At 39.2% G+C, this 15,177-nt stretch overlaps 1 protein-coding gene across 1 annotated transcript in view; it reads right to left on the reverse strand.

Moving 5' to 3' along the window:
* Nucleotides 1–14,690, reverse strand: part of shank1 (SH3 and multiple ankyrin repeat domains 1) — a 98,222-nt gene extending 83,532 nt beyond the window's left edge. Inside the window, exon 1 of the mRNA XM_065278244.2 lies at nt 14,663–14,690. The gene's annotated coding sequence lies outside the window, so the exon portion shown is untranslated. The remainder of the gene's footprint in view (nt 1–14,662) is intronic.
* Between the last annotated feature and the right edge of the window lie 487 nt (nt 14,691–15,177).

Genomic DNA, 15,177 nt, shown 5'->3' on the forward strand with positions numbered 1-15,177 from the left:
AAAACACGACGAAACTAAAGTATTTTTATATAATAATGATCATCTTATTTTGACTCAATCACTATTGGCTCGTTTAGCCTATATAGACGTGAATGTTTTGTGCAAAGCAGGGAAAGGGAAGCAGAAAGGAGAGATGATGAGTTTAAGGGAGGTAAGACAAACTACATCCTCACCCAGTCAGGTCTCCAACATTAGAGGAAAAATCTCAGGAAACCCTCTGTCAAGTCTATTAAAATGCATTGTTGCTGAGAAAATCAACACATGTATGTGATATAATGTTCTGTATTTTCAGATATGAAATTAATATTTAGTTTACTAGCTTAAGGACACTACATAAACAGTTAGCAGTAACTATGACTGAGATTATTTTAGTAGCAATATTGAAATATTGTTGTTATTGTAAAAATTTTCTTGTAAAAAGTTAATCATTGTAATCACTGTAAAATATAAAATGCAAATTTGTGAAAAAAATATTTCTCTGCTGCCATTATTTCCAAATATTTATGCCACCAAACATGTTAAGTATAAGAAGATGATACTAAAATATTTTTAAATAGGCTACATGTTTATCTTTCCCTGTACTTTTTACAGTGTAGGAATAGTCGATTAAGCAAAGAAAATTGTATATAAGTGTTGCACACAGCAGGCTTTCAAAATAGTCTGAAAAAATAGGGGGCCTGTGCCCCAGTAGAGCTTTATGTCTAGCAACGCCCCTGGTCAGGTTGTTTCAAACAACTGTAAACTTCTGTCACCACAACGGAAGGCCCGCCTCTTCCCTCATTCGATTGGACAATGGAAAGACGTGAATGGCGTTGGCCGCTCCTCAGAAATGCATGCTGTGGCAGACGACAAAAAATGCAAGGTGTTTGGCGCGCATAACGCTCACTGCCAATAGAAAATCATTAAAAAAGGCGCCTGCAACTGCCATAAATGCGTTTGGTGTGATCGGCCCCTTATGCTGCGTTCAGACCAACCGGGGTAGAGGTGTCAAGCACGAGTGATTTCAATGTTAGGTCAATGTAAAGACGCTTTGACACGCATCTGGAGGTCTCGTGGCACGAATGAGGCATTTGGCGTGGCTGGTGTTAAAGTGTATGCTCTTCAAACAAAACAGCAGCTGAGCTCTGAGCGGGTACCAGGTCAGTATTAATATAGGTAGGTCATTGCCCATTGCTCTTAAAAAGACTTGATACCTGATAAATTCAAAGTATTTAAAACTTGATGAAAGTGCACAGATGGGCTTTGTTGATTTGTTATAATTTATGCTGCCACATATTGCTCATCTCTTCAGGCTAATGGCTGTAGGCTTGAACATGCACCTGTTTCAGTGAATAAAGAAATGTTCTCAATCTTATTATTCTTGCTTTTCACAAATACACAAATTCACAAAGTATGGCAGCCCAAACAAAACTGACTTTTCCTTCCTAAAAACACACAGATTGAATTCGCAGATCATGTCAGTGGCCTCCAAATGGCAATGAGAGTTAAACGAGATAAGGACACTTTTACAACAGATGTGAACTGATGTGCTCTAAAGGACTGTTGATGTAGTTCACTCGAGTTGACACAGCTCACAGCTCAGCTGAAGGTTGATTGATGGTCTCAGTGCAGGTGGCACGGATACATTTGTCCAAAGCTGTCTTGCAAGTTTTTCTAAGCTACTGTGCTAGTTGTGATCTAAAGTATGTGGATATTACAACTACTAAAGACTGAAAGAGTCACCAGTAATGTCTTATTGGTCAACAGGTTATTTCTTAGCTAATGCATCAGATTGTCTGCAGAGTTAATCGGTTCAGCAGAACTCTAAAACACGCTACTAATAAACAACTGTATGGCATCCTTTGCCTTAATGGTTTTTCAGATCCTTTGGATTCACAGGGGTGTAAGCACGATTCATTTTGCAAACTGATATTCATATCAGAGGCATGGGGTATGCTGCACTGCTTAAGAGGATGAATTCAGCAGGATTTAGCAGTGCTGGATTAATACAGGTTTTGAGTGCAACTATATGATTCTGCAAACAATGAGATTATATGCAGAAGTATTCATGGGTAATGGGCTGCCTCCTGTCTTCATTAAACAGATTTCAATAACATAATCACGCTGAATGAAAATGAGCGGTTGTCAGGCACACATACTCACAGCGATTTGCATTTCAGTTTTGATCAGGTAATCCTGAAAGAAGGCATAATGTCTAGAATCAGAAACCCAAACCAATGGCATGGGCATAAGTGTAGGATCTGGTATGCCAACTGGTCAACCATTCAGACCATTAGTACAGAGAAACTCTCTATAAGGATCTTATGTTTGGGTACAGTAATTTCACTTTAATGGCAATGAAAAGGGTTTTAGTTAGTCGTTGAAATGCCTTATTTTCGCAAAGTCACTTTAGTTATTTTATTTGTATTTAACAATTTTGACTGCCTTTCACAGCAAAACCCTCTAAGTGCATGCAAGCTTTTTGCACAAACCTCCACTTTTAAATAATCCACTTCTTTAGACAAAACATAACAAACAAAATCACCAAAGATGCAAAACATTGTAAAGGATGAAAAGTCAGAAATCAAAAGGTGGCAATAAAGAAATTGAACCACACATTATCCACCTGTTTCTCGAACGCGGAATTTGACGTATTACCTTTCCGGTCCGAGACTTCCGTTTTAATTGCCAGCCGGTAGAGGGGCGTAGTGGGAGCACGCATAAAACATGATTTAAACAGCTAATATTTACTACACCTGCCATGTATGAACCAGTGTGAGGATGAAATTGAGAAGTGGCTCGATATATGACGATATATTCAATAATTTTGTGTTGTTGATCAGAGGTGACGGGTCTTCAATGCACAAATATAAAAGCAGAGACATACCAGTATCTTTACAATGGGAACGTCAGTCAAGTGTTTGTACATGGATTTTACCAAGACATTGGGCCCTATCTTGCACCCAGCGCAATTGACTTTGTCAGTGACGCATGTATCATTCGTATTTTGCGCCGGCGCACAGCGGGGTTTTTCCCTCCACAGATGCACGTCAGCAAACTAGGGAATGAACTTGCGCTCCCTGGGTGGTTCAGCGCAAAAAGGAGGTGTGTTGCGGCGCAAACCATCTCTTATGCTATTTTGCAGTTTCAAAAAACAATTGCGCTACTAACAAAAAAAAACTAGTCTAAAGTCAGTGGCGCGTTGCGCGTGGTTCATTATGCTATTTTAAGGGCGCATGCTTGACCATAATGTATAGCGTGCACAACGCGCATACACTTTGCTTATCTAATCTACACAGATGCAACAGTTATTTTTGCAAATCATAAATTGTTACACTTAAAAATATTAATACACGAGATAAGGGGAATCATAGTGGTGAGCATTGTGGTGATAGTTTTTATTTATTCTCATGCAAATAACGATTAAAATATTTTCATAACTTTGTTGTGTGGCTGTATTACGTTTATTTTATGTAAATAATAGTTAAAATGTTTTCATAAGAAACCTTAATGTATATGAACTTGATTTGTAAAAGTACTTTGGGGTTGGACCTTGCTTGCGTTTCTTGGGTCCGATTTCAAAGCCCCCAAACCCTTTCAGCGGTGAGGGTGGACGCAGCGATGTCCTCTGCTGGCGTCAAGTCCTGAGGCAGATCCACCTCCCGTTACACGGCGTGCCCGATTTATGCTGGCAAGCTTGGGATTCCCCCGTACAAGGACGTCGGTCTCCTCGGCTGTGAACCGCTCCTGGCGTGCGCCTGGTAAATCCGTCATAATAATAGCAACCCGCCATGGAACTTGCGCCCTTGCGTTTAAAGGGAATGTTGGCTAGCGTTCTGATTGGTTTATTTGACGTTACGCCCAAACCACACCTATGAATAATGAACCTACTTCAGACCAACCCCTTATTGATTTGCGCCCGGCGCAAGAGTTATTTCTCACGCCGGGAAAATAGCAACAGCGCCCAAGATCCGCCCACAAACTCACTTGCGCGTTGCGCTTCGCACTTGCGTTTCAGATCGTTAAAATAGAGCCCTTTGTGTTTTTTACTTTTCAGGGCCTGGTTTAAAATGTCACAACTGTCCCTCTGCTGTGAGTTTTTTTAAACAGGATTTTTTAATGGACTTGTTTATTGCGACACTTCGAGCTTCACGCGGTCCGACACAGTCAGCAGTATCTTTTGTCATTAAACAAATTGTAAGTTATTTGAACAAACCATAATAAACATGTTAAACTGCTCCATGTTTTGAGTATTGTTTTCGTTTTATAAAAATATTATTTTTACGCAGGTGGAGACATTAGCTTATGAACTTATTTGCTTACTTTTTAAAGTATTTGCTTTTTGATTTAAAACATTTAAAAAAAACACTCAAACATATTACTAACTATTATAACATTAACTAAGCAGATTATGTTGTATATATTCTGTAATGTAATCGCATTTTTGTAATAATATATAGTAGCAGAATAAATAAATCAGCTTAATCAGCATTTTTATCAGCATAATATTAGTTGTTTTTAAACAATTATTGTATTTATTGTTTACTGGTAGTTTCTATGAAAGGTTTTACTGTTGGATTTGTAAATACAGATCATGGTTGCATGTGCGCCACACATTCAGCTCTTTTGCATGGGGTTAAAATAAATGTTTTGTAGAGATTAACTGCGTTTGTATTAGTTATTATGGCAACCCCTAACTGCACAAATTATGTCAGTCTTCCTGGATTTCATAATAAACATTAAACAGCCTGTCAAAACGGCACACTTGTGTCCTTCGCAATAGACTACCATTAGCTTTAGTGGTTCACCGGAAGTCATAAGCCGGAAAGCTCAAAGATGGCGGCCCCCACATTTACCTTAAGAAACAGATGGATACATTGTGAAAAATCCATGTTGCCTTTAACAGATTCTGCCAACAAACCCATATATTTAAATGGCTTGAGGTGTGATTAAGCTGATTTGAAGTGAAAGTATTTAAAGTAACTTTGGGTCCGTGGACAGGAAACTCCCCAGACTTTAATTCCATTGAGAACTTGTGGTCAATTCTCAATAGGTGGGTGGACAAACAAAACCCAAAAATTCTGACAAACTTCAAGCATCCTTATGCAAGAATGGCTGCCATCTGTCAATATGTGGCCAGAAGTTGATTGACAGCATGCCAGGGTGAATTGCAGAGGCCTTAAAGGGGGGGTTCAATGGTATTTCAAGCATTCTGACTTATTAACACAGTTATAGAGTTGTTTCCTCATGCTAAACGTAGGCAAAGTGTCAAAAAAGCAGTTGGACATGTTACAGAGTATTTCTGTGACGAATGCACCCTGCCAGGGTTCGTACAAGTTTCGGAAAGTTTTTTTTTTTCGATTACAGGTCCAACTGACGTTTCAGGGGTTTTCTATACATATCACTTCTTTATATGGGCACTTCCCCTGGAAAACCCCGCCCACCTGTCAATTAGCGGGAGACGCTAGAGCTTGCAAACAGCTTATCACGCCACTCAGCTTTGTTTAATTTCAAAAGTCAACAATGGCACGAAAGATGAAATGTGTTTTTGGATGTAAGGAGAAGACATCCAGCCTTATGAAATACTCGCGTGCATATTATATAAATGACACAAACATGTAGTGAATCATAAGTTAAACAGTGTTGTATAGTGTTGCATGACGCGTGCTCGCTCCTCCTGCGGTATAACTCCTCCTTCTTCATTTTTTCATACGTTATCGGAAAGATTCGGTAAAGCTAATCTTTCTTTTATAAATCTGATTAAACTAAAGACTCTTCGGAGATATAAAGGATGTCAAACTACTCTATAGGTACTCCAGATTAACATCAGAAATGCACAAACAGCGTGCGTTACGTGAGCTTTAAAAAAGAAGCGTAGGGCCTAAGCTTAATGCAATTGTCAATAAAAGCCACTTTATTGTATGAAATGCTTATAATTTACTTCAGTATACCATAGTAACATCTGACAAAAAGATCTAAAATCACTAAAGCAGCAGACTTTGTCAAAATTAATATTTGTTTCATTCCCAAAACCTTTGGCCACGGCTATTATTTATGTTTCCATTAAGGACAAATATTGAACCGAGACAATAAAAAAATGAGATGCATGGTTTAACCTATTAAGAAAATTGCAAGAGGTGATTAGATTACTGAATTTCATACTGTCACAACAATCACCAGAATCATTACAGGACCTCAAAGCTTAATAACGTGCATAAGCAGCAGAACTGTCTATAGGAAAGTCAATAGGGGCGTCATGCACTACCACAGCAGTAAAACTGCTGCTCTGGGCCGACCAGCTCACCAGCACTGCTTCTGTTTCTAAAAATAGCTGTACTTTGATGCACTGGTAACTGCTGGGAAAATTCCTGCCCCACTCCCCCTCTTTTGCTGCATCCCTCTTTCCATCTCAGTGGTGCAATTAGCACAAGATCTGGTCCACAAAAGTGCAAGAGATCCCGGACGAATTCTCAGTTCAATTCAACGCATGAATGTGCTTATCCTCATGCGGCAAACGGGTGACAGAGTGAAGACGATTAAGAAGGATGGGAACGGTAAAATGCAGCTGCATCACTGCAATCATTTTTCACTATAGGTTGCATTTTGCAGCAATGGAGGTAGATGGAGAAAAACAGAGAGGAACAGAGACAAATGCTGTCCTATGAGATTCAACAAAGAGATTCAATTCCACTTAAAAACACTCACGCAACAGATGCTGTGAGAAACAGCCCTATGCCCTTTACTCACACTAATGCAGACACCATCACACATTCTCTGTGCTTGGTTTCCGAAGTGCCAGACCAATTTCAACACCATTGGGTACCCGAATGGAGTCCTAGTACTCTGTAGGGAACAGGTCTGTCAATGTGACAGACTTTGTTCATGTAGGTCCACACCAGAGTGCATGACACCTGTCTTTACACAACACCCCATAACACTTTGTAACTTACACACAACACAGTCTGACTCTCCCCTGCACTTGAAAATAATTTTTACTGCTTGGTCAGTTAATTTATTGAACAATTTAAATGAAGCGCAGCAGTTTAAACAGCTAATTACCTCACCACCATTACAGTTCTAATATTTCCGTTGATTTATTATCAAATTCATTAACAGGTTGAATGCCTGTTCTTCTTTATTGTACCCTGAAATTATATTAAAGGTGAACTAATGTAAGCTAATTCAATGTAATTTATGAACAATCTTTCATTTGTTGCGTACAGTCTATTTTAGCCTGTATCACAGAAGGACGGCATAAATAGTTTTCCTTGGAATAACATAGCATTGCTGAAATTGGGATGGGTCTAGTTCCCAGCAAGCTTTGATTTGAACTGGATAGGGAAAGTAAATGCTGAAGCAAGTGTTGTTTTACGTGTTTTGAGCAAGATTACATGGTGTACTAAATATGACGAAAAATTAAAAGTTGTGATCTTCTAGGCCGATATGGCTAGGAACTATACTCTCATTCCAGCATAATAATCAAGGACTTGTGCTGCAGCAGGCACAATGATATTACGCAGCGCCCGAAAATAGTCCCCTTGGTAACTTTCAATAGCTGGGGACTATTTTCGGGCACTGCTTAATACCATTGCACCTGCTGCACCCATGTTACGGCAGCAAATGTTTGATTATTATGCCTGGAATGAGAGTATAGTTCCTAGCCATATCTGCCTAGACAATTGCAACTTTTAATTTTCCGTCTGTCTTAGTGAACAATGTAACTACAGAAGAGTCAAGTTTTAAATAGGAAAAATATTGAAACTCTTTGGTTATTTTTGAGCGCGATGCTAATGGTCTAATCAGATTCAATGAATTATGCTATGCTAAAAGTGGTACCATCAGAGATGGCTGAATGGATTCCAAAAGGATAAAACTCAATTGTTTAACTCCAGGGGACCTGGAAAATAAGCCTATTGTCAAAAAAAGTGGAGTTTCCCTTTAAAGTTCTGTTACGTAGGCAATTATTGTACAAGTACCAAAACACAGACCGTTTCTTGCTTCTTGTGTCTTCACTAACACATACATTACTCAGGGTAGGACAAAATAAAAATGATTGCATTTACAGTTACATCTACTTTGCTTTACCTCTAAGCAGTTTAATGCAAGATATGTCAAACTGTGTTGCGTTTACTCCACTTATTTAGGTTTCCACTTTACAAGGTACAGTTTACTGAAAACCAATTTTCAATGTGCAGAACCACTGTCCTCAACTGAATTAAGTTAAGCCAAATAATACATTTTCAGAGTGTTTGCCAACACCAACCTCATCACCTACTAGGCCAAAGACAGAGCAATATACTCAGGGCGAAAGAGAGAAAGAGAGACAGATGGAGAAAGAGAGTTTAAGGAGGTAAGAGAGAGAAAGGACAGAGCTGAAGTAGGCCAGAGCACAAGGGAGTCTGTCTGTCCCAGATCAGTCCTCTACCTCGAGCAGAATACAAGGAAAAACTTGAGCGGAAGTGCGTAAATGAATGGGAACTGTCCCCTCAAGAGTCTACACAGCAAATATTAGCATAGGACGAGATTTAACCAGCTGAGAGGAAGAACAGCACATGAGAAATCCTCACCGGCTGTTGGGGCTGTATGACTATGACTAATATCATAAGTGTTGTTTATTATTTTAACCGAATGTTGCATATAACAAAGCAAATTCCAAAATAATTAACTTTAGTGTTAAAGCTTGTTTTTGAGAGTCAGCTTTGTTTTAAATGCAGAATAGTAGCCCATACTCGAAACTTAACCCATCCCAGTATTTAGTGAACTATCACTGCAGCGCCTGGGGAACAATTGGGGGAAATGTGCCTTGCTCAAGGGCACCTCAGCTTCAACCTACCAGCCATGAGACTTGTGAACCTTAAGAACACAGGCCCAACTCTCTAACCAGTGCTTAACTGCTTCAAAACATGTTGCAAAAACACAACTAATGCAGGAGACCTAAATAGACTGCTGTTATTAAAAGTTTTTGTAAACATAATAGCGATAACTTTTCTGGATGAAATGCAGTAATTGTAGAGGGGTAAACAATAAATAAGAAGTAGTGGTCAGGAATAGCAAAAAGATGCATGGAAGAAAATAGGGAGAAAACAACAATGGACAGTAGCAGTAAAATGAACAGGTAGAAAAGAGTGAGCAGCATATCAAGCCTTCATACTGGCCTAATTGAAACGGATACGCTGGTATCGATCCATGCTGGCCAGGTAGCGCCCACTATTTGGATTCAGCTTAGGCAAGCAAATGTGTCATTAGCTCTCTGTTAGAAAACACTCAAAATGAAAATGCTTGTTAGCAGACATTAACTTAATTCATTACACATCTGTATCTACTTATAACTTACAAAAAAAGGGGAGAAGAACTTGGAACATTATGATTGATTGAATACATGCACTTGAATTAGTATCTTATTTTTTGTCCTTTTTTGTTTGTTTCAGTTGCAGTTTTGTAAGTAGCATGCTTAGCATGCTAGTCTCAGGCTATGTTTACATTAATGCGTTTATGCTTTAAAACGCGTTACTTTTGCTACGTTTACGCCTTTCATCTACACTACATCACCGTTTTCGACCCTCATAAACGGATTCGTTCGCAAACGCTGAAGACCCTGTTTTAGTTTGAGAACTCAGACGTTGCTCTGAGTGTAAATGAACGTAGACGGAGTCTTAAGTAAACGAACAGCTGACGTTAACGTGACAGCGCATCATTTTCAAAGTAAAAATTATTTTATTCATGTAAATGTTGGTTTGCAACGGAGGTTTTGCCAAAAAATAGTAAACATCTACCAACCAGCTATTATAAATGCTATATCGGATTGTTTTAACATGTATCCTTATAGATAATGTCTGTTTTATATTAATGTTTGAGTATTGTTGGGTTTAATGTGTTTATGTTTTGTTTAAATTTAGTTAGCTTACGAAAGACAGACTGGAATTTTAAACGCCATACAGGCGTTGCAAAGGCCAATATGAAGGGAGAATTGTAATGGGTCACACATTATTTTCCAGTTTAATGTAAGTTTTGTTTGCTACTTTAAAATGAATTTCGTTTCGGATAATTTGTCTCTTAATTTTAATCGATGTTTTGTTGATAAGTTTTGTGAATATAAATTAATAAAAACAATAAACTCAACGTCATTAATATAATGCTCGTTTAGGCGCTTGGCTTTTAGCTATTTGTGTGTTGCTAGCGGAGGACGTGCACGGACCTCGCACACTTTTAAAAATTAATGCAATAAGCATTTCTGGTAGGCTAAAGCAATACTTCACATCTTACTATGCTTGATTGAAGTTTGCATTTGCTGAAATTTATTTTTGCTTCAAGTTCGCTACTGTTTAGTACTGTTCACTTGAATGCTTTCTTTTTAAATCATAAAGACCTTTATGTTTAGTTATAAAATCAAAATTAACCTATTAATCATATTAATATGTTGTAGGGGGGAAATAGAACAGTATAAGACTTTCCCAAACACATTTTTATAGGTTCAAAAATAGTGTCTGTTATAGTTGCCAGCAAAGGACCCATGTATGACTTTTTGTCAATATCGCACACCCCTAGGCTGCATAAACGTGCAAAGGTAAGCTATTATTAGAGTAATAAGTTATTTTACACTTTTATGCGCATGCCCAGTTACGTGATTGGTCATGTTTCATGCGTTTATGGTGGTGTATAGTGTGGATGAAGATTCTTTTTAAAATGCCAGTATAAACGAGGATCGTTTTCATTTTAAAATGCCGTTTTAAAACGCAAATGCTCTAATGTAAACATGGCCTCAGCCTCAGACGTCACGCCCACAGATTGTTGGCTAAACGTCTGATGTTTTTCGTAAACTTTTCTGGAAACCCTGTGGGAATGTCGAAGTCGTCTTTGATTGGTTGAAATAAACCGGATTTCCAGTTTCGGTCCCTGGAAAACAAAGCTCTGACGTTCCATTGAGGAAGAGAATCAGTTGTGTTCACGTGGATAATAATGACCAGTTATCATGATCAGCTAAACATTGGATTGATAAAAATATGCAAAGTTCGCAGCATACAATCTCTAACGGCGCATTCACACGGGGCGTAAGCGTTGACGCTTCCCATTGACGTCAAGCGTTGGCGAACTGAATTGTGGATCCGTCGGCGCCGTGTCAGTGCCGTTGCTCGCAGCAGAAGTTGAACATTTCTCAACTTTCCAAGCGGCAACGCATGCGTCAGCCAATCATATCGCCTTATGCAAATAACCTAGGCAGAGCCAGCCAATTACTTTTATGAAAGACCGGAGCTTGTGTTGCGGCCACAGTGATTGGCTGTTGGCCACGCTTCAGACAAGCCTTCCGTTAAGCGTTAACGCTTACGCCCCGTGTGAATGTACCGTCAAAGACATCCAAGAGTTTAGCTTGAGGCAGTTAGTGGAGTCAAAAAGTTTGGTTCTCCTGAATTGCTTGTAGGTGTTAAAAAGTGAAGAGATATGCTTCAAACAGATGTTTAAAGGTAAAATCTCATTGGTGTGGCTGTTGATGAAGTGCACAACGTTGTTCTATAATGAGTAATGTTGTTTATTTAGATGCTATTCGGTTGCGGCCTGTTATTTCAATAACTGACCTGTTGCCAAGTGGCTCATTATTGTGGGGAGTCCGAAACGTGATGGTAGACAAAACAAACTGTGATTGGTTGTTTGACATGTCGGTCAAACAGCACGTGGGCCGGCTTTGTCCAGAAAAAGCAGTGAAAACACCAGACCTTCAGTATTGAACCAGTACCAGTACCAGTCAACTTTCAATTGTGTCACACTACACATTCCTACCGTGCACACATTCATGTGTATGCAAGAGAGGAAGAGGGCAATGGAGATGAGTGGAGAGGTCGGGTTTTACAACAGCACTGAGTGGAAGGTCGCCAGTGTCGTTCCAGTTTCCTATTGTGTCAATGGCCTGCTCATTGTGTCTAATTTTAGCTTTATTTGTGTGCCTTTTTTGGATTATCCACTTTGTCTTCCTACAGCATTTCCCTCTACAGCTAACACACACACAGTAACAGGAGAGACTGTGTGTATATTTGAATGGTAGACAGAGAGAGAGAGTGTGTGGGAAAATAAAGAGATTGTGACAGTTATGTGACAGCGTGTGACTAGGAAGAATGTTTTATTACAAGGAATGGTGGCAACACTTTACTGTCCTCTATTTCTTTGCCAAGAAAGCATTTTTGAGTCTCTTTACGAATCACTTTACATTTTTGTCTTTAGTTCTAAACAAAAAGCAATGTCATATGTGTTTCTGATAGTAAAGCAAATTAAACACAGATCTCTTTGGCTTTATAATTGTCTCTTCCAGCCTGTTTTTCCTTTCTTTCTTTCTTACACAATAAACTTGCTAGAATTACACACACCACATAATTAGGGGTGACCTGCTGCAACCTTTCCTCTTTTAGGTGCAGAAGCACAATATATAGGAGGCGGATAAACATGAGAGATGAAGGTTTCTAAGAATAGCTTCAGCAGATAATGACAGGGAACAATGTCTCAAACTAAATTAAAATACATTGTTGCCTGGAAAATCTCTTTAAATCTATGCATGGGAGAGATTTTCATTTGAATTGTGTGCCACTTCTTGCCTTTCTATTTTTCTGACATATTTAGTGTGATATTAATGGTTTATCTAACACAAGTCTTTAAGGATAGTTTTGCTCTTTCCTATATTTCGAAAAGAGTAGCCATGCTGTAACCCTATAGTAAAGAAAAGAGATCTTTTTAACAATGAAGGTCCTGTTCTTTCTTTGTTTTTAAAGCTTTGGTTTTGTTTACAGTGCGCAATATAACATGTGTTTATGTACGTGTAAAACGCAGTTTTTTTCCCACACAATTTACTTATCTGTATAGCGCTGTTTTCACTGTCCTAAAAACGGGCTGATGACTTCCTTGTTCTATGAAGTCCCTCCATCAGAAATACGTAATGAGTTCTGATTGTGTAGTTTGTTTAGTGTGTTGTGATTCAACAGTAGCTTAGCTTAGCGGTGCCGGTTTAGCCAAAGCTGGCAACTGATGTATACCTGTGGGCGGAGTTTAGTCAAAAACTATTATATTGACTTCATTCAACCAGGAAGTAGAGGGCTGTAGTCCAAACCGGCCGTTCGCTGTAGGCTTTGAAAGGGGAATTCAGTTAAAGAAAATATATCGCCTGGCAGTGAACTTTGAGCTTTATCATTTTGCAGGTATTATTTATGCTCTAACAGCAACATTGCACACTAACTATGGGAGTCAGTAAGAATGGGATCAGGAAGAACATGACCTTTAATGTTATTTTCTTCTTCCTTTAACAGCTGTGAGACGTAATAAAAAACAAACAGAGGCTTTTGCCTATAGGTCTCATGCTTTTCTGATGTTTCTGGTAATCTTACATTGAGGGCTGGGAAGTATATTAAGTTTTGGTAATAATTTAGGTATCTTCTACATCGGTATAGTCTGATATGACCCTCCTTGCAATAGGACCTCTGCCAGAAATGTACAGTGATGTCAGACCCAAGGCATGGTGTACAGCTGTATAGTTTCAAACGAGTAGGAAAACCCTGTCTTCGATCTTTATTTTAATTATACGCTGTTTTAATAAAAGTGATTGTGACATGACATCTCACATGAGGTTTTGACTTAAGAGAGCTTCAGAAGAGAGCACAAAAATCTCTTAAACAGTGTTAAACTGTGTTAAAATGAATGTTCAACACCAACTTTTGATAGCTTATGGTACAAGTTGATTTTAAAGATCTACTCTATACTCTGACTGTATGTCTTAGTCTCTATTTTAATTTCTCCAGGGGCCTAAGCTTTCAAAGCAATTTATGTGCCATAACACTTCCTATGGGTATACACACACACACACACACACACACACACACACACACACACATATCCACAAACATTCATACTGTCATATGAAATATTCATTAGAATTTTAATTTGACAGTCAAACTGTAACTTGATAGCAAATTGTGTTATGTGTATTTAAGAGAGATACTGATGTGGCATTATGAGGGAGCTGCCATGCTTGCAGATCAGTCAGTTAGCATTGCTAGGTAAGTCTGTAGCATGCCAATATATGTGGGTGGGAGTGTTTCAGGGAGTGACAGAATACTGCATGTCAGGCTTTTACGAACGCTCACTCTCTTTAATGTAGAGGGGAACTAAAAACATGTCATTCCACAAATTGACTAAACCATTTGTACTATCCACTTGACGTTTTTATCTTCGACACAACAATCCTTTGCTTTGACATGCTCTTTCTTCCTCTCCCAGAAATGTACACACTTATCTAGATAAACTCTCTATCTGCTGATACGGTATGTATCCTGTCCTGTGCTTCTTACATAAGCAATGGTCTCCTTTAATGGGGAATGAGATTCTTTACATATCAAACACACGCTGCTGCAGCCCAAATACAGATAATGAGCTACACCAACACAGTCTGATCTGCTCACACCATTCACTCGGTACAGTAGATACAGTGCATGCTTGGCTTTGCTCTGTTCTCCAATAGCAGGACTCAATCCAGATATGAATGGCTAAACTATGAATTGCAAAAGCACCAGTCAGATTTCAGTATCTACTTCTCCTGAAACCCCCTCCAATAAGAATGGAATAGAAATCTCCATTCTCTACATTTCTATACCAGCCTTGTAAAGTGTTTCATGCATCTCCAGACACAGACAGAGAAATAAGCCCCACTTACTGGCTTGCTGTGGTTGTCTCTATATGCAGATCCCTCCTTTGTAAACGGAGAGAATGACAGCAGTTACTAAGAAAGGAAAAATCCTGTAGCTGGTAAAAAAAAATGAAACAACGGAAAGCAGGTAAAAGAAAAAAATGAAATGGATGAAATAAATCACAGCGGAAAACAATTAGGCCTTTGGAAATTACATTTTAGAGGGTGTCCTGCGAGCCGGTGAGCGCTGAGAGCCAATGCATATCCTCAGCGGGCAAACACCGTTCCAGTGACCGTGCAATAGTAACACTTCTATTTCCTTGGTTCTGACAATCGATCTCGCCCTCTCTCCCTCCCTCCCTGCTTTCCTCCCTACCACGTTCAAACGGCCCCGATCTCTCTTTCTCTTTCAGCTGGTTGGCTGCTTTCGTTCCTCTCTCATCCTCTTGTTTCCCTCCCTCCATACCTACCATTCTCTCTCTCAATCGCTTATGCCCCTCCTCCCACCATCCTCCCCTCCCCGTTTCGCCTTTGCCGTCTTC

The sequence above is a fragment of the Paramisgurnus dabryanus genome, chromosome 3 (assembly GCF_030506205.2).
Source record: "Paramisgurnus dabryanus chromosome 3, PD_genome_1.1, whole genome shotgun sequence".
In the NCBI taxonomy this organism is placed as follows: Eukaryota; Metazoa; Chordata; class Actinopteri; order Cypriniformes; family Cobitidae; genus Paramisgurnus; species Paramisgurnus dabryanus.